Source organism: Zingiber officinale, chromosome 8B (assembly GCF_018446385.1).
Source record: "Zingiber officinale cultivar Zhangliang chromosome 8B, Zo_v1.1, whole genome shotgun sequence".
In the NCBI taxonomy this organism is placed as follows: domain Eukaryota; kingdom Viridiplantae; phylum Streptophyta; class Magnoliopsida; order Zingiberales; family Zingiberaceae; genus Zingiber; species Zingiber officinale.
The window spans coordinates 80369425-80389288 of NC_056001.1; positions in this window are offsets into that span (position 1 = coordinate 80369425).

Consider the following 19864-nt stretch of genomic DNA (forward strand, 5'->3'; position numbering starts at 1 on the left):
CTCTTTCTGAGTATACCCCTTTGCAACAAGCCTTGCTTTGGAGGTTTCCATCTTCTCGTCTGCCCCTCTTTTCCTTTTGTAGATCCATTTACATCCAATAGCTTTTACATTATTTGATGGTTCTACTAGCTCCCAGACTTTATTAGAATACATAGATTCTATTTCTGAATTCATTATTCTTTGGCAAGATGCTGCATCTTTATCTTGGAGTGCTTTGTCATATGTTTGGGGATCAGGTTCATGTTTACTTGGGATCAAGTCTGAAGACTCTCCCAAAAACATGAATCTTTTAGGTTGCCTCACAACCCTCCCACTACAACGAGGCATTGTCTGTAGTTGTGTATCATTTGTGATACGTGTTGCAGTTTCTTATGATATTTCATCTTGCACTGTTGGTACTAAAGTAGGCGTGTCCTCTCTCATTTCTTCTAGAACAATTTCACTCATGGGCTTATGGTTCATCACATAGTCCTCTTCTAAAAATCGGATATTAGTTCTAACAATGACCTTCTGATCTTTAGGACTATAAAACAAACCACCTTTCGTTCCTTTAGGATAACCTTATAAATAGGCGAACATCTGTACGAGATTCCAACTTATCAGCATCTCCCTTCAGCACATGTGCTGGACTACCCTAAATTCGGACATGACTCAGACTGGGCTTACGCCCATTCCACAATTCCGTGGGAGTAGAGGGTACTGATTTAGAAGGTACCAAGTTCAGAATGTACACTGCCATTTCTAAAGCATACCCCTAGAACGAATTTGGTAATTCTAAATAACGCATCATCGATCTAACCATTTCCATAAGAGTCCTATTCTTTCGTTCTGCCATACTATTCTGTTGGGGTGTACCAGGTGCAGATAATTGAGATTGAATCCCAACCTCTTATAAGTAATTTCTAAACTCTCCTGAGAGGTACTCGCTGTTGGATCGAGAAGCGCTAGAGGGGGGTGTGAATAGCGCTCGTGGCTATTTCGTTCGATTTAAAACATATCGAGTAGATAAACGCAGCGAAAAGGAAAAAAGAACAAACGCGAACACAAGTTGGTTACTTGGTTCGGTGCCTGTGGCGACTCCTACTCCAAGGCCCGCGATCGTTGATCGCTTCCGGTGGGCAACAACAATAAGCTCAGAAAATGCTATTACAAACTAAGTACAATGTAAAAGCAGTAAAGAAACTTTATACTTACAACAGAATACTGAAAACTAAGGCTCTGGGTTGTCGGGATATTGTTGCAGCACTTCGGGATCGTCTCGTTAGCAGCTTGTAGTAGAGGAATAGCTTAGAATGTGATATCTCTAGTTGCTAGTCGAGACCCTCTTATATAGGGTGTTCAAGGCGTCTCCAACCCGAAATCAACTTTAGGATAAGCCTCTGCTCGCTGCCCGTTATCCATCTGAAGGTGTCTTCAACACCACTCCAAGGCACCTCTAAGCAGCGGTCCAAGGCGCCTCCAATACACATGAAGGCGCCTCCAATACACATGAAGGCGCCTCCAGCTCCACTTCACAGCCAGCTTCAGCCTTGCACCTGAGGCGCCTCCAAGCTCCATGGAGGCATCTCAGACACTGTTTATCCGAGGTGTGACTGGCTCCTTTATTCCTGCAAAATGTGTTAGTCCCAAACACATACCATGGAAAACAAAGTTAGAACATAATAGTCATCAATAAAATTTTGACAGTCTCAGGATTGTCCAGGTTTGACTTCGGATTTCCTACCGGAAACCCTAGGTCGACCCGACGCCTACTGTTCCCTCTACAGGGAACGTGCCCTCACCTACTCATCTCAGGAGAGTTACCTGTTGCCAGTGCAATCCTCCAGATCGACTGGACTTTTGCTCAGCGCTCGATGATTCTGGACTTTCTGCTGGACGCCCGCTCCCCGACCCGTCCAGTCTTCCACCTAGTTCGCGACACCAGGACTTTCCACCTAGGGTTACCACTCCGTAGGGACCACCAAGACTTTCCACACAGGGTTACCACCCCCAATGACCTAGGGTTACCACCACCTAGGATTTTCCACCTGCCTAACCGTAGCTAGGACTGTTGGTTGCTACTCGGAAAACCTATAGGTTCCACTGTACAAAAATTTAGTACAAAGGTCTGAACCTTTTCCTAGCTACCATGTGTTCTTGTAAATTAAATTTTGGATCGCCTGCGAAACTTAACACGTTTGATCCAAAACTTAATCTATTTGTTCTTTTAGGTTTTGACTTGGATCTCCTGCGGAACTTAACACGTTCGACCAGTCTCCTTAAGTTATTAATTCTATTAAATATTAATTTCCATAATTGGTTCCCAGTACTGACGTGGCGAGGCACATGGCCTTCTTGGATATGGGAGCAACCACCACCGACTAGACAAAACCTTTTATAGAAATCTAATATTTAATTTCCTAAAATAACTTTAGGTTAACCAAAGAGAACAATCAAATCACAAAGAAAAGAAAAAACAAAAGAACACAACATCGAAAAACATATTCGAAATTCTAGAACGTAAGCCTCTTGTATTTGGTATTATTTCCATAAATAACTAGTATGATGCGGAAAGAAAAATTACTAGTTATACCTTGTAGAAAAACCTCTTGATCTTCTACCGTATTCCTCTTCTAACCTCGGACGTTGTGTGGGCAACGATCTTCCGAGATGAGAAACCACCAACCACCTTCTTCTCCTCCTAGCTAGGTTCGGCCACAAAGAAAGATGCTTCACCAAGGAAGAAAATCAAAACACGAACCAAGCTCCAAGAGATGCTAGCTTCCTCTCCTTCTTCTTCTTCTTCTCCAAGTAGTATCCGGCCACCACAAGAGCTCCAAGGGAATAGAGGGGTTCGGCCACCACAAGAGGAAGAGAGGGAAAGGATGGCCGGCCACACCAAGGAACAAAAGAGGGAGAGAAAATAATAGAGGTGTGTCTCATGAAGGCACCCCTACCCCTTCTTTTATATTCCTTGGCCTAGGCAAATTAGGAAATTTAATTATAATAAAATTTCCTTAATTTCCTTGACATGATTTAATTGATAAAAATAAAATAAAATTTACCAAATCAAACTCCAATGCCCGGCCACATCAATGAAGAAAAAAAGTAGACAACTTTTAATCAACAATTAAAACTTCCTAATTTATTTCCGAAAATTTTAAAAAATAAAATTTCTCTTTAAAAATCTCTTCATGGTTGATAAAAGGAAATTTCTATAATTTTAATTTTATCAACATGTGGATAATTTTAAAGAGAAAATAAAATATCTCACCAATCTACAAATAAGGAAAGAGATCTAATCTCTTTCTTTAATCTTTTGTAGATCTTTTACAAGAGAGATATTTTAATTTAAATTCTCTTTAATAAATTATTTCTTCCACATAATAAGAATTAAAATTAAAATCCATTTTTACTTTAATTTGGCCGGCCCCCACAAGCTTGGGTTCAAGCTAGGGCCGCCGGCCACCCAATTTTATACCTAGGCCGGCCCTAACTTGGTTCCCAAGCTAGCTTGGCCGGCCCCCTATTGGTGGGTATAGAAGGTGGGTATAGTACTCTATAAATAAGAGGCTACGATAGGGACCGAGAGGAGGAATTGGTTTTGGTCTCCCGATAAAATTAAGCATCCCGTGTTCGCCCCGAACACACAACTTAATTTTATCAATAATAATTCATTCCACTAGAGAACTATTATTGAACTACCGCACCAATCCCAAATTACATTTTTGGGCTCCTTCTTATTATGAGCGTGTTAGTCTCCCTGTGTTTAAGATATCGAATGTCCACTAATTAAGTGAGTTACTGACAACTCATTTAATTAATATCTAAGTCCAAGAGTAGTACCACTCAACCTTATCGTCATGTCTAAGTCCACCTGCAGGGTTTAACATGACAATCCTTATGAGCTCCTCTTGGGGACATTATCAACCTAGTATCTTTAGGACATAGTTTCCTTCTATAATCAACAACACACACTATAAGTGATATCATTTCCCAACTTATCGGGCTTATTGATTCATCGAACTAAATCTCACCCATTGATAAATTAAAGAAATAAATATCAAATATATATGCTTGTTATTATATTAGGATTAAGAGCACACACTTCCATAATAACTGAGATTTTTGTTCCTTTATAAAGTCAGTATAAAAGAAACGACCTCAAATGGTCCTACTCAATACACTCTAAGTGTACTAGTGCAATTATACAGTCAAGATAAACTGATACCTAATTACACTACGACCTTCTAATGATTTGTTCCTTTCCATTTTGGTCGTGAGCTACTGTTTATAATTTATAAGGTACTGATAACATTATCTTCTGCATGTGACACCACATGCTATGTTATCTACAATATAAATTAATTGAACAACTACAAACAAATGTAGATAATTTGACCAAATGTGATTCTTTATTCAAAACAAATGTTTACAAAAGCTTAGGCTTTCAGTATACACTCCAACAATCTCCCACTTATACTAATGACTAAGCTGCCATATCTTCTACCATACATCTTATTCCCATTCCTTCCACATGCCGATCGAAAGCTTTCGCCGGAAGGGCCTTAGTGAAAGGATCTGCCAGGTTATCTGTTGATGCAATCTTGGCGATGACAACTTCTCCTCGCTTCACGATATCTCGTATCAGGTGGTACTTGCGCTCTATATGTTTACTTGCCTTATGAGCTCGTGGTTCCTTCGAGTTTGCAACTGCACCGCTATTATCACAATAAATTGTGATGATTTTGGGCAAACCAGGAATCACATCTAAGTCCATTAGAAAGTTCCTGAGCCATACTGCTTCTTTAGCTGCTTCAAAAGCTGCTACATACTCAGCTTCCATGGTTGAGTCCAAAACGCATTTCTGCTTAACACTCCTCCATGAAATGGCTCCACCTCCTAAAGTAAACACATAGCCTGATGTAGACTTACTATTGTCCCTATCTGATTGGAAATCTGAATCCACAAATCGTCTGCTTGGTAAACTAGCATATAATCTCTAGTCCTTCTCCGGTACTTTAATATATGCTTTACCGCAGTCCAATGTCCTTGTCGGGTTACTCGATATCTGCTGACCATGCCCACGGCAAAACAGCTGAAGCATAAGGAACTGCTTTCATGTCCTCTATCTCTTTCGATGTCTTTGGAGACATCTCTTTAGATAGAGCTACTCCATGTCTAAAAGGTAAGAAACCTTTCTTGGAATCCTGCATGCTAAAACGAGCAAGGATTGTATCTATATATGAAGCTTGGGACAGACACAACATTCTTTTCTTACGATCCCTTATAACTTTGATCCAAAGAATGTGTGCACAATCTCCTAAGTCCTTCATATCAAATTGTTTGGACAACCATACCCTTACGTCTGATAATACTTTGACATTGTTGTCAATTAACAAAATATCATCTACGTATAGTACAAGAAATACCACCACGTTTCTGTTACACTTCTTATATACACAAGACTCATCCGGACTTTGAATAAATCCATATGACTGGATTACTTCATTAAACCGGATGTTCCAAGATCTTGAAGCTTGCTTTAGTCCATAAATGGACCGATTGAGCTTGCACACTAGATGCTCTTTGCCTTTTTCAATGAACCCTTCTGGTTGCTTCATATGAATGTTCTCTTCAAGACTTCCATTAAGGAAAGCTGTCTTGACATCCATTTGCCAAATCTCATAATCCATATGAGCAGCAATGGATAAGAGTATCCGGATAGACTTAAGCATGGCTACCGGTGAAAAGGTCTCCTCATAATCGATTCCCTCTTTTTGAGTGTACCCTTTCGCAACAAGCCTAGCTTTGAAGGTTTCTACCTTCCCGTCTGTCCCTCTTTTCCTTTTGTAGATCCACTTGCATCCAACGGCTTTTACACCATCAGGTGGTTCTACAAGCTCTAAGACCTTATTAGAGTACATAGACTCTATTTCAGAATTCATTGCCTTTTGCCAAGATGCTGCATCTATATCTTGGAGTGCTTTGATCAGGTTCATGTTTACCCGGGATCAAGTCCGAAGACTCTCCCAAAAACATGAATCTCTCAGGTTGCCTTACAACCCTCCCACTACGACGAGGCATTGTCTGTGGTTGTGTATCATGTGTGACACATGTTGCAGTCTCTTGTGGTACTTCATCTTGTACTATTGGTACTGAAGTAGACGTGTCCTCTCTAAGTTCTTCTAAAACAACTTTGCTACTGGGCTTGTGATCCATTATATAGTCTTCAACTGGGCATTGGTGCTAACAATAACCTTCGATCTTTAGGACTATAAAATAAACCACCTTTTGTTCCTTTGGGATATCCTACAAACACGCGAACTTCTCTACGAGATTCTAACTTATCAAGATCTGGTTTCAGACATGTGCCGGACTACCCCAAATCCGAATATGTCTTAGACTGGGTTTTCGCCCATTCCACAATTCTATGGGAGTAGAAGAACTGATTTAGAAGGTACTAAGTTCGAACGTATATTGTTATTTCCGAGCATATCCCCAAAACGAATTTGGTAATTTCGAATAACTCATCATCGATCTAACCATCTCCATAAGAGTCATATTCCTTCGTTCTGCTACACCATTCTGTTGGGGTGTTCCATTGGGATTGAATCCCGCCTCGATAAGTAATTCCTAAACTCTCCTAAGAGGTATTCGCCACCACGATCAGATCGTAGTGTCTTGATACTTTTACCTAATCGTTTCTCCACATCAGCCTTGTATTCTTTGAACTTATCAAAGCACTTAGACTTGCAGCGCATTAGGTAAATGTATCCATATCTTGAATAATCGTCCTCTTGCTTGGACGGACATAGGACCACACAAATCAGAGTGAACCAATTCTAACACTTCTTTGGCTCTATACCCCTTGGCCTTGAACGGCCTCTTGGTCATTTTACCTTCTAAGAAAGATTCACAAGTTGGAAAATTTTCCAACTCTAATGAACTCAAAAGTCCATCGGCTATAAGCCTCTGAATCCTACTTAAGTTAATATGACCAAGCCTTAGATGCCAAAGATATGCTTGGTTCATTTCCGAAGGTTCTTTTCTCTTATTAGAAATAGAAGATGAGTTATAAATTTCCATGTTATGCTTTGTGGAAGAAAAGTATACAAATTGCCAACTAATGCACCAGAACAGATAATCACTTTATTTCTTTTAATAACTACATCGTTACTAAAGGAAACTGAATATCCATCTAAAAACTGAAATTAAATTCTTTCTAAAACTGGGTACATAAAGACAATTTCTTAAAATCAAATTTCTATTTCTACTAAAAAATAAGTAGACGTCTCCCACTGCAACAGCTGCCACTTTAGTAGCATTGCCCATGTAGATGGTAATCTCTCCTTCAGATAGTCGTCGGGTTTCCTGGAACCCCTGCAAGGAATCCCATATCTACACACCAGGTGCTGGTAGATAACACCGCTAAACATGTTTCAACAACTAGAGAATGAGATATACCTTTGTTTTGGTTCCTACGAGGACAGTCCTCCTTCCTTGCAGATGAAGCACTTGCCCTTGGACTTCTTCACTCCAGCTTTAAATCCTACTTTGTTGAGCCAGTTGTTTCTTCTTCTTCTTTCCTTCGGTTTAGAAGTAGAACCATTTTCAACATAGTGAATTTGAGAATTGTGACAAAATATCAGTAGTTTCCCTAATGAATAAATCCTTTTATTCATATTATAGTTTAGGCGAACTGCTCAAAACTTCTAGGTAGCGTTTGGAGGATAATATCGATCTGGGTTTCCCATCAATTTCTCCTCCAAGGATCGTATCTCGTTCAGATAAGCCATCATCTTTAGGATATGATCCCTGAGTACCCTCTTGCATGGTGGTCATTATCTTTCTCATAGCTTCTTGTCTAGAAGCCCTATCCCGATGACCAAAGAGTTCCTTGAGATTGTTCATAATATCATAAGCTGTTGGTAAATCTTGATGCTGATGTTGCAATACATTTGACATTGAAGCCAAAATGTAACACCGTGCCATCTCATCTGCCTTTACCCATCTCTTATGATATTCAATCTCCTCTTGGGTAGATTCACCAGTGGGTGCATCAGGACAAGGTTCAGTCAGTACAAATTTATAGCTTTCAGCAGTCAGAACAATGTCCAGGTTTCTTTTCCAATCTATGTAATTAGGTCCAGTAAGTCTATTTTGTTGAAGTATGATGGACAGTGGGTTGAATGTCATCCTAAGAATCACAAATAACTTTTGGTCAGAACTCTAAATTTAGAATAATATTGATTCCTCAAACAATACTATTTTAAATTAACCAACACCTCATAACACCGTGAATTTTGTATGCCACGTTAGTGTGGACGTATACAAATTCAACATTTGTAAAAGGAGGGTTTTAACCCATTAATTTTATTATCTTGTCAACCTAACTTTTGACAAATAAAATTAATAGTTGGTATTATTTGGTCATACAAATAATAGCAGTGACTCAGATGGGGAGGATACTATTAGATGTGTCTAAGTGTATACCATTACTTGACACTAAGTCCATTAATAAGATTATGCCCCTTCCGTTGGGGAAGATCACACGCTCTTAATTAACTTCCTATAGTCATCCAAAAATGGAAGTCTGTTCTAGTGATCCGCAAACAAGCTCATCCGTTATGGAGGAAGGCACTCAGAGCCAATGCGCAAGCTTGTTTGCATCACTTACAAACTAGTAATGGAGACCATGGGATTTACTTAAAAATCCCTCTCCCACTTAGTTATTTATAAATGAGGAATTTTAACTATGCTAGCCTACTAAACTTGTAAACTAACATGCACACATAGCACAATATAAAAGCAATAAATAGAAAATATAATTTTCAACTATTATGGCTTTTATCCCTAGTTGTCCTCCGTGTGTTGTCATCCCAAGCTGCTGCCATATTTGGCCACCGCTACGGGGTCTAGCTGTCGCATCCATCTTGCTCCTTGTTCCGCTGCGCCTCTGGTCCTTAGAAGGTTCCACGCTTTGCAAGATTCGATCCGCGACATAGAATTTTACATTTTTTTGATCCTATATTCCATAAAAGGAATGCACATGTATCTAGATCAAAAATAAAATCCTAATAAAACTAAATACAGCTCCTGCTATATTTTAATACAATCATGCACACACATATAAATGTCCTTGACATGTCCAAGGGTCCAATCACACACATAATAACTAAAAGCCATAATAGTTGGATCCTGCATCCACAAAGTTAGCACATCCTACTATTAACCTGCATAAATTATGTATGACATGTGTATAATTAACCTAATACCAAATACACAGAGGCAAAACCCTAGCTCTGATACCAATTGTTGGTTGCTACTCGGAAAACCTATAGGTTCCACTGTACAAAAATTTTGTACAAAGGTCTGAACCTTTTCCTAGCTACCATGTGTTCTTTTAAATTAAATTTTGGATCGCCTACGGAACTTAACACGTTTGATCCAAAACTTAATCTATTTGTTCTTTTAGGTTTTGACTTGGATCTCCTGCGGAACTTAACACGTTCGACCCAAGTCTCCTTAAGTTATTAATTCCATTAAATATTAATTTCCATAATTGGTTCCCAGTACTGACGTGGCGAGGCACATGGCCTTCTTGGATATGGGAGCAACCACCACCGACTAGACAAAACCTTTTATAGAAATCTAATATTTAATTTCCTAAAATAACTTTAGGTTAACCAAAGAGAATAATCAAATCACAAAGAAAAGAAAAAACAAAAGAACACAACATCGAAAAACATATTCGAAATTCTAGAACGTAAGCCTCTTGTATTTGGTATTATTTCCATAAATAACTAGTATGATGCGGAAAGAAAAATTACTAGTTATACCTTGTAGAAAAACCTCATGATCTTTTACCGTATTCCTCTTCTAATCTCGGACGTTGTGTGGGCAACGATCTTCCGAGATGAGAAACCACCAACCACCTTCTTCTCCTCCTAGCTAGGTTCGGCCATAAAGAAAGAAGCTTCACCAAGGAGGAAAATCAAAACACCAACCAAGCTCCAAGAGATGCTAGCTTCCTCTCCTTCTTCTTCTTCTTCTCCAAGTAGTATCCGGCCACCACAAGAGCTCCAAGGGAATAGAGGGGTTCGGCCACCACAAGAGGAAGAGAGGGAAAGGATGGCCGACCACACCAAGGAACAAAAGAGGGAGAGAAAATAATAGAGGTTGTGTCTCATGAAGGCACCCCTACCCCTTCTTTTATATTCCTTGGCCTAGGCAAATTAGGAAATTTAATTATAATAAAATTTCCTTAATTTCCTTGACATGATTTAATTTAGAAAAATAAAATAAAATTTCCCAAATCAAACTCCAATGCCCGGCCACATCAATGAAGAAAAAAATTAGACAAGTTTTAATCAACAATTAAAACTTCCTAATTTGTTTCCGAAAATTTTAAAAAATAAAATTTCTCTTTAAAAATCTCTTCATGGTTGATAAAAGGAAATTTCTATAATTTTAATTTTATCAACATGTGGATAATTTTAAAGAGAAAATAAAATATCTCACCAATCTACAAATAAGGAAAGAGATCTAATCTCTTTCTTTAATCTTTTGTAGATCTTTTACAAGAGAGATATTTTAATTTAAATTCTCTTTAATAAATTATTTCTTCCACATAATAAAAATTAAAATTAAAATCCCTTTTTAATTTAATTTGGCCGGCCCCCACTAGCTTGGGTTCAAGCTAGGGCCGACCACCCAATTTTATACCTAGGCCGGCCTTAGCTTGGTTCCCAAGCTAGCTTGGCCAGCCCCCTATTGGTGGGTATAGAAGGTGGGTATAGGTGGGTATAGTACTCTATAAATAAGAGGCTACGATAGGGACCGAGAGGAGGAATTGGTTTTGGTCTCCCGATAAAATTAAGCCGTCTTCGAACACACAACTTAATTTTATCAATAATAATTCATTCCACTAGAGAACTATTATTGAACTACCGCACCAATCCCAAATTACATTTTTGGGCTCCTTCTTATTATGAGCGTGTTAGTCTCCCTGTGTTTAAGATATCGAATGTCCACTAATTAAGTGAGTTACTGACAACTCATTTAATTAATATCTAAGTCCAAGAGTAGTACCACTCAACCTTATCGTCATGTCGGACTAAGTCCACCTGCAGGGTTTAACATGACAATCCTTATGAGCTCCTCTTGGGGACATTATCAACCTAGTATCTTTAGGACATAGTTTCCTTCTATAATCAACAACACACACTATAAGTGATATCATTTCTCAACTTATCGGGCTTATTGATTCATCGAACTAAATCTCACCCATTGATAAATTAAAGAAATAAATATCAAATATATATGCTTGTTATTATATTAGGATTAAGAGCACACACTTCCATAATAACTGAGGTTTTTGTTCCTTTATAAAGTCAGTATAAAAGAAACGACCTCAAATGGTCCTACTCAATACACTCTAAGTGTACTAGTGCAATTATACAGTCAAGATAAACTGATACCTAATTACACTACGACCTTCTAATGATTTGTTCCTTTCCATTTTGGTCGTGAGCTACTGTTTATAATTTATAAGGTACTGATAACATTATCTTCTGCATACGTCACCACATGCTATGTTATCTACAATATAAATTAACTGAACAACTACAAACAAATGTAGATAATTTGACCAAATGTGATTCTTTATTCAAAACAAATGTTTACAAAAGCTTAGGCTTTCAGTATACACTCCAACAAGGACTTTTTCCTAAGTACACTTAGGAGTTTCCTGCAAGCTCATTCAAACTATTAGATCACAAAACAACATAACTTTGAACCCTTTGCCATTATCAAAACACGGGTTCGATCGTCGGATGCTTCTTGCACCAACAATCTCCCCCTTTTTGATTATGACAACCAAAATTCAAAGTTAAGTAAAAGCAGACATAAGTAAACAGCTGCATAAGTAGTAATTTTTTTAAAGTTTTAGTATAATCAAGCATAAGTAAACAATTTTAGACGCAACCAAGACGCAACCAAAGCTTAAGCTAAATTTTAAAGTGTGAGACTCCCCCTTAATTAGAGCTTTCTTTTGAATTTTATGCTACTCTCCCCTTTGCCATATATCAAAAACTTACGGAGAGAAAGAGTAAGATGATTTTGTTTTCCGATAGGAAAATAACTTTAGATAAACGAAAAACCATTAAGTGTGTGGAAAACGTAAGATAGAAAAGTTAATCTTTTAAAGTTTTAAAAACTTGTCGTTCGTAAATTAGCATAGGCTAAAAAAAGGCAAAACTTAAGTTTAGCTAGCTTTAAAAGAATGCTTTAAAATCCAAGTTTAAAAAAATTTAGCTAAAGTATTTGAAAAGAATAAGTTTTAGCTAAAAAGAATGTGTTTTGAAAATATTTAGCCAATTTTTTTGAAAAGAATGATTTTTGTTAATCTTTAACAATTTTATTATTTTTTGGAAAGATTTAACTAGTTCAAAATTCAAGTTTTAAAGGGACATAACTAAGTTTGGAAATTCAGTTTTATAAAGAATTGTAGCTAATTTATGAGAGTAGACATATTGAAAATAGACTTAGCCAAATTTTTAAGAATAGTAGTTTTAAGAACAGCTAAAACATTTTGTGAAATTTGAGATTCCAAAAAAATTTTTAAAAAGACTTTTATGATAACTAGCCTATTTAAAAACATGAATTCCTTTAGCGAAGTATCAGAGCCCTAAAGTCCAAGCATGACTACACTTAATTGTTGGATAACCAAATTTTAATATCTTTAACCTTTAGCTACTAGCTGTTTGTCAGAAGACAGTAGCTTTCACTTGGTTAGTCAAGTTAAGTCAATTGATCCAGTTAGATTTGACTAAGTCAGGATCACTTAACTTGATTACTGTATTTTTGGTATTTAACGCCCAGACTTACTGCGATGCACAAAAATAAGCATACTGAAGTCTAGGCTGTACCCTATGTATCTCACGCCATTCTAAATTGATTTCAAACACAAGCAAGTTAAGCCTAGGGTGTTTGTGAGATGCTCTGGCTAAAACTAGGGGAACATGATTTCTAGGGTTAGTGCCTAGGCTAAATCCAAATTTTTGAAAGTCTAGTAAATTTGGGATTTTGAAAACATTATTTTTCCTAAGATTTTGAAGGATATAGTAACCAAGCTAATTAAAAATAAGGTATATAATGTCTATTCTATTAAGCACATTAAATACAAGAAAAACTGGTAATCAGAAAAATAGGTTAAGTAACTAAATTCTGATAGGCAAAAGTTTAACTAGCTACTGATAGAATAGGGGATGAAAGTGTCTGTATCCAAAGTCTAAAATATAATGCATGAAAAGATAGCGTCACTGAATAGGATCATCAGCTGGAGGGTCGCCAGCTGGAGGTGGTGCCTGAGGCTGCTCGGGTGTAGGCTGTCCCTGACGAAGAGAAGAAAAGTCGGAGGCTATCTCTGCGCGAAGTAAGCAAATTTCGTCCAAGATAAGCCATCGTGACTATGCGGACTGAACCTCGAGACGCGTAAGTCGGTCCTCGATCGATAAGGAGGAGGATGGCTGTGTCGAGGTCGATGGCCCTACCGAAATGGAGGGTTGTCCATGAATATCCTTAGCTGTGAGCTCTAACCAGCCCTCTCCCTCAGTTGGAGCGAAGAAGGCAATAAACTAGTCGTCTGCCTTGGGCCCTCTCGGAGCAACTGGCTCATCCTCAGCTGGGTCGGTTGGCGGAGGCCTGCCCACCCATGCTAGGACCCCCTGAGCGGTGACATCTATATGCGCTAACCTAAGAGAACCCAACCCAAACTCAGCATAACAGGTAAGAGGAATGATCGTCCCCCGAGTCATATTTATTCCCTCTATCGTTGAAAAGATGGATGTCAGTACATGGCAGTAGGGCATGTGAACTACTCGGGATGTGACGAGACTAGCTGCATGAACTATGTTAGAGAACATGTGTAATGCAATGCCTATATCCAGATGATGACATATTGCATACAAAAAGAAAGAATGGGATGAACACATCTTCGGGACATCCCGAGATGTGATGGGTAGAATGCATGCAGTGAGGACTCTATACATGACATAATCCTTCACCCTGAGAGACATCGACCTAAAATCAGAGACTCCAAGTGGTCTCTCCCCACCAAAAAAATACTCATAGAGTGTATCTAGAGTAATGTGGGAGTAGGGGTCGCCAAATCGCAGATCCCTACTAGGGTAGCACAGGAAAGAACAGGCTGACTGTTTAAGCTCTAAACTGGTGTGTAATAAAGTAGGTGTAAATTAGATGCCCTTTCCACCAACTCTGGTGGAATAGACCAAATCATCAACCCTCTCAAGGTTGTTGAAAAACTGGGCACATAGATCTCGATTTACTGCATGACTGCAGTAAACCAGTCTGCCCAACTGATAGTGGGCAATCATCTCTACGACGGACGGACAATAACTCGCAAAACAGGGTGTACTTAGGTATCTACATTTAATGATAGTGTATGGATGTTGAGAAAAACTAAGCATATGCTGCTCAGTGGGAAATCTAGCATCAGTGGACGGGGCTGTGCCCGAGGTGGACGCAATATTGCGCCGCTTCCTAATTTCAACCATATACATAAAAATATGGAAAACAAGTACTAAAACCATGTAAAGGATGATTTAGGATAGTTTAGAGTATACCTAGGAGGCATTGTAGGGTATTTGAAGGAGTTGAAGGGTGGAAATCTGAGTGTAAGGCGCCTTGGATCGCTGGTTTCGGCGAGAGAAAAAAACTTGCAGCGAGCTCTTTGTTCGCTGCCTATTTCGGTATTGAAGGCGCCTTCAATCTCATTAAAGGCGCCTCCAACGGGGCATTCAGCACGCCTCGGACCCGGTCAGAGGCACTTTAGATATTTTTGGCAGGAATTTTCTCGCCGTTCTTGGAGGGCGCCTCTGCTAATCTAACTTTGTGTTAGATTCATGTTTAGTTTTGGGCTCAACAAATAGGTTTTCCAAATAGTCCTATCCTTTGAACTTAGTACAAAACCTTGGTCTAACTAGTTAGGATCCGTAAGGGGTAGCTTCGGTCAGTTCCACTTAGCCAAATGCACCAGGTCGAAGCCATATCTTCCTAGATATGCATAGACTAAGCTTCCCTAACGTACTATCATCCAAAACTTCACCGGTACCATTGGTCAAGTTAAACTGTCGTCCTTCTTTCTATTCTAACCCTAATTACCTTGCCGGGTAGGTTGTGTTTGGTTACCCTGTCGGGTAGATTATTTTTGGAGGTGCCAACTATTCTGAAGCCGCCTCCTATATTATTGATTTTCCTTTTAACTTGTTTTTATTTAATTTAAAATTTTGAATTATATTCCTTTAAATTTATTTATTTATTAAGATAATTTTTATTTATTTATTTATTAAGATAATTTTTCTTTTTGCTCCCCCTGGATCATAGCCTCAATAAGGTCTATCAAGGTAATGTACTTGATCCTTGGGGACCCAATATTGATCAAGTCCAACTTGATTGACCAAGTTGACTTGGGTACCCATGCTTGGACCACCTTTCTATTTGTTCTGTGTACAAGTAATAAATACGATCTATACTTCTTTTTAGGTTTGAATCCAATTCTGGATCTATTGTATACGACCTTTTGTTTTCCAAGAATCAGGTCAAGATTCTTGGAACCCAAAGTGAACCGTTCCAATGCGGTCTTCAAATCCTTGACTTGAATTTTCAGGTTGGAATTCTCTTCCTCAAGCTTTTGGACTTGAGTCGAGGTTCCAGTCTGAATGGATTCAGACAAGGATTTGGGGTTGGTCACTTATTTAAGGGATGTTACCTCTTTCAGAAGTCACTTGATTTGAATATACGATTTTGCTAATTTACGTAATAAATAATTAACCAAATTATTTAAACGCGGAATACTTACAGTGGGGTCAGGCCCTTCGAAAATGGATACGGATCCGCGACTTCTTTCTGATTCAGCTTCCGATTCGCTCTCGCTCTCAGACATATTGATCTGGTCTCGGTCCATCAGTGCAAGGAGACTCGTCAGATCAAGTTCGTCGTCGTCGTCTTCTGAGGAAGATTCTTCGAATATTGCCTTCAGGACCTTTTTCTTTCTTTGTTTCTTTACCTCCTTTTGGTTGGGACAGTTGGCCTTGATGTGTCCCTTCTGGTTGTAGCTATAACACATCACTTCAAATTTTACCTTCGAGCTTGATTGGGATTCCTTGGACTGAACTGCCTTCTTGAGGTCCTTCTTGTTGAATCCCTTCTTCTTCTTGTAGAGCTTCTTTACAAGGTTGACGAGTTCAGCCGTTAGCTCGCCGTCTTCATCGTTCGAGTCAGGTTCTTCATCCGATTCTGGTTTGGTTCTACGCCTTGATCTTGGTTCACGTGTTCTACTTGTACCTGCAACCAAAGCAATGCCCTTCTTGGTTGGCTGTGCATTAGTCTGCTTATGTAATTCAAACTTAGAGTATAACTCATCTAATTTTATAGAAGATAAATCCTTGGAGACTTTGTAGGCATCTACCATTGATGCCCACAATGTACTCCTCGGAAACGCATTGAGAGCGTACCTTATTATATCTCTATTCTCGACCTTTTGCCCGATCGCGTTGTTAGTGAGAGCCCTAGAGCCAATCATTTGATGATTGTATTATGGACTTATTGTATCATATTCATATATAAATAAAGGCATTTGTTTTGATTATTATACTTACTTGTATTGGTGCCAAATAAACTAAGTATAATAGCGTCCTTGAGTAGAAGGTTCTCACCTATATCAATCGGTTAGTTGAACCGATAGTGAGATGATATAGGGAACACTACTCTTAATCATTCCTAGTCAAGTATTAACATTCAGGGGCAATGTCAATGCAATAAGAATAGCATGTAGGTCAACTCGATGACTTGATCTCACAAGTCATGGATATAGAGATATCAAGTTGACACATGGGTATGCATTGGAGAATGTATACTGAATGACCCGCTATGAGAAAGTATCATGGATTGTTATATGAGTGTCATATACTTTCTCATGTGGCTATTAGTATGACTATTAGTCCTTAGACCTGAAGTCACCATGGTTCCCTACATAAGGAGTTATGTACTTTGGTTTCGTCAAAAGTCATCCGTAACTGGGTGGACTATAAAGGCGATTACTGGGTATGTAACAAATTATGCAGAGGGATGTGAGTGATGTAGATGGGATCTATCCCTCCTATATGATGGGAGAGACATCGATATTCTTGATAGAGTGAGACCACGAAGTGCATGGCCATGCCCAAATGAGTCAATATGAGATATTGAGCTCATTTGATATAGTGAGTCTACTTGGAGTTCAAGATTTAGATTGGTCAGAGGATGACATGGTCTATGCCTCACATTGATCAATCTAGATGTCTAGGATAGAAGGACACTTGTCATATATTGTGAGGAGTCACAATTAGTAGTCACAAGGTGATGTTGGATCTCAACATTCTTGTAACTTGGGTAGTAATGATGTGTTGCTAGATACCGCTCATTACTTATGCTCCTGAATGGGTTTAGGGGCATTGCCAACGTTACAAGAACCTATAGGGTCACACACTAAGGACAATTAGATGGAGATTAGGTTCATATGATGAACCAAGAGGATTAGATTCATGTGATGAATCAAATTGGATTAAGAGTAATCCTAATTGGGCTAATTGAGTTGGACTCGATTTGATTCATGTTTTCAATGAGTCTAATTTAGATTATGACTCATTGAATCAATTTAATTAAATGAATTAGATTCATTATATTAAATTGGCTTAAATTAAATGGTTGGATTAGATCAACCATGAGAGAGATTAAGTCAAGTTTGACTTGACTTGAGAGGAAGAGGAAGAGTCAAGTTTGACTTGACTTTTGCCACCTCATTAGTGAGTTGGCAAGATGTGGACCAATGATGATGCTCCACACCATCATGGTTACTTAAGTGTGTGCCACATCATGGAGGTTACAAACCTCCATTCCATTTAATGTGGCCGGCCACATTAATTGTAATGGAGTTACAATTGTGGCCGGCCACACACAAAAATGAATAGATTTCATTTTCTCATTCAAGGCTAATCAACTCTTCTTCCTCCTTGAGCTCTCTCTTCTTGCTCTCCCTCTCCTATCTTGGCCGAACACCCTAGGTGCTAGCACACCTTTGTTTGGTCCTTCTCCACCTAGTGTGTTCGTGTGGATACGTGTAGAGGATTGTCTACGTTGATAATCTTGAGATCCGACAAGCCGTTGGACTAGCGGGATAGCGAAGGGCATCGCATCAAGGGTAATACTCTTATCTAGTGTAGATCTAGAGTTTGTAAACTCGTACTCGTATTTTATTTTATTTTTCTTTGCACGGATCCGGTGGCTGGGGCTTTCGGGGTTTTCGCGGCCCAAAAAACCCAACACGCGTGGAGGGAGTTGAGAATATCTTGAATACGTGCGTGGAGTTGACTTGCTTTCTCTCCTTCCTGCATTTTGAGATTATATAATTTATTAAACAATAAATCTCTCTTGCTTACCTTAGTGTCGGAGGTGCCCTCGTGCAGTTCGATCAGCTTCTCCCATAGCTCTTTTGTGGTTGAAAATGGACCAACTCTGTTGAGCTCCTCCTTGGTTAGTCCACACTGGAGGGTGTAGGTTGCTCTCGCATTGGCTTCCACCTTCTTGATTAGGGTTGGTTTCCAGTTCTCGCAGGATGTAGGCTTGCCGTCTTCGTCGGTCGACAGTTGGAATCTAGTCTTGATGATCATCCACATCTCGAACTAGATCTTTAGAAAATTTTCTATTCATCCCTTCTAGTACCCAAAATCTTCTCCAGTGAAGAGCAGGGGACGAACGATGCTGTATCCTTCTTGCTGGGCCATTTAGTTAATATGCAAGTACAAAATAGAACGAGATGTCCCAAGACTAGGTCTTGGATTAGTAGTGAGGGAATAAAGTTAAAACAACGAACTCCAGTGGTGTTGCACCAATTTCAAGCAAAAAACTGATTCGTAAAAGGAATTAGAATGTAGCTATTAAGCTAATTCTAATTGACTCCGTAAAACTGAAAATAACCACAAAAAAATATGCTTGATTGGTGGTTGCACCAAATCGAAGCAACCCTGCTCTGATACCAATTGTTGGATTGAGAAGCGCTAGAGGGAGGGGGGGTGAATGACGCTCATGGCTATTTCGTTCGATTTAAAACGTATCGAGTAGATAAACGCAGCGGAAAGGAAAAAGAACAAATGTGAACACAAGTTGGTTACTTGGTTCAGAGCCTGTGGTGACTTCTACTCCAAGGCCTGCGATCGTTGATCACTTCCGGTGGGCAAAAATTATAAGCTCGATAAATGTTATTACAAACTAAGTACAATGTAAAAGCAGTAAAGAAACTTTATACCGACAACAGAATAATGAAAACTAAGGCTCCGGGTTGTCGGGATGTTGTTGCAGCACTTTGGGATCATCTCGTTAGCAGCTTGTAGCAGAGTAATAGCTTAGAATGTGATATCTCTAGCTGCTGGTCGAGACCCTCTTATATAGGGTGTTCAAGGCGCCTCCAACCCGAAATTATATCCCAAAATCAACTCTGCGATAAGCCTCTGCTCGCTGCTTGTTATCCATCTGAAGGCGCCTTCAACGCCAATCCAATGCGTGTCCAAGCAGCGGTCCAAGGTGCCTCCAATGCACATGAAGGCGCCTCTAGCTCCACTTCGCAGCCAGCTTCAACCTTGCACCCGAGGCACCTCCAAGCTCCATGGAGGCGCCTCGGATACTATTCATCCGAGGTGTGATCTGCTCATTTGTTCCTGCAAAATGTGTTAGTCCCAAACACATACCCTGTAAAACAAAGTTAGCACATAATAGTCATCAATAAAATATTGATAGTCTCTGGACTGTCCGGGTCTGACTTCAGATT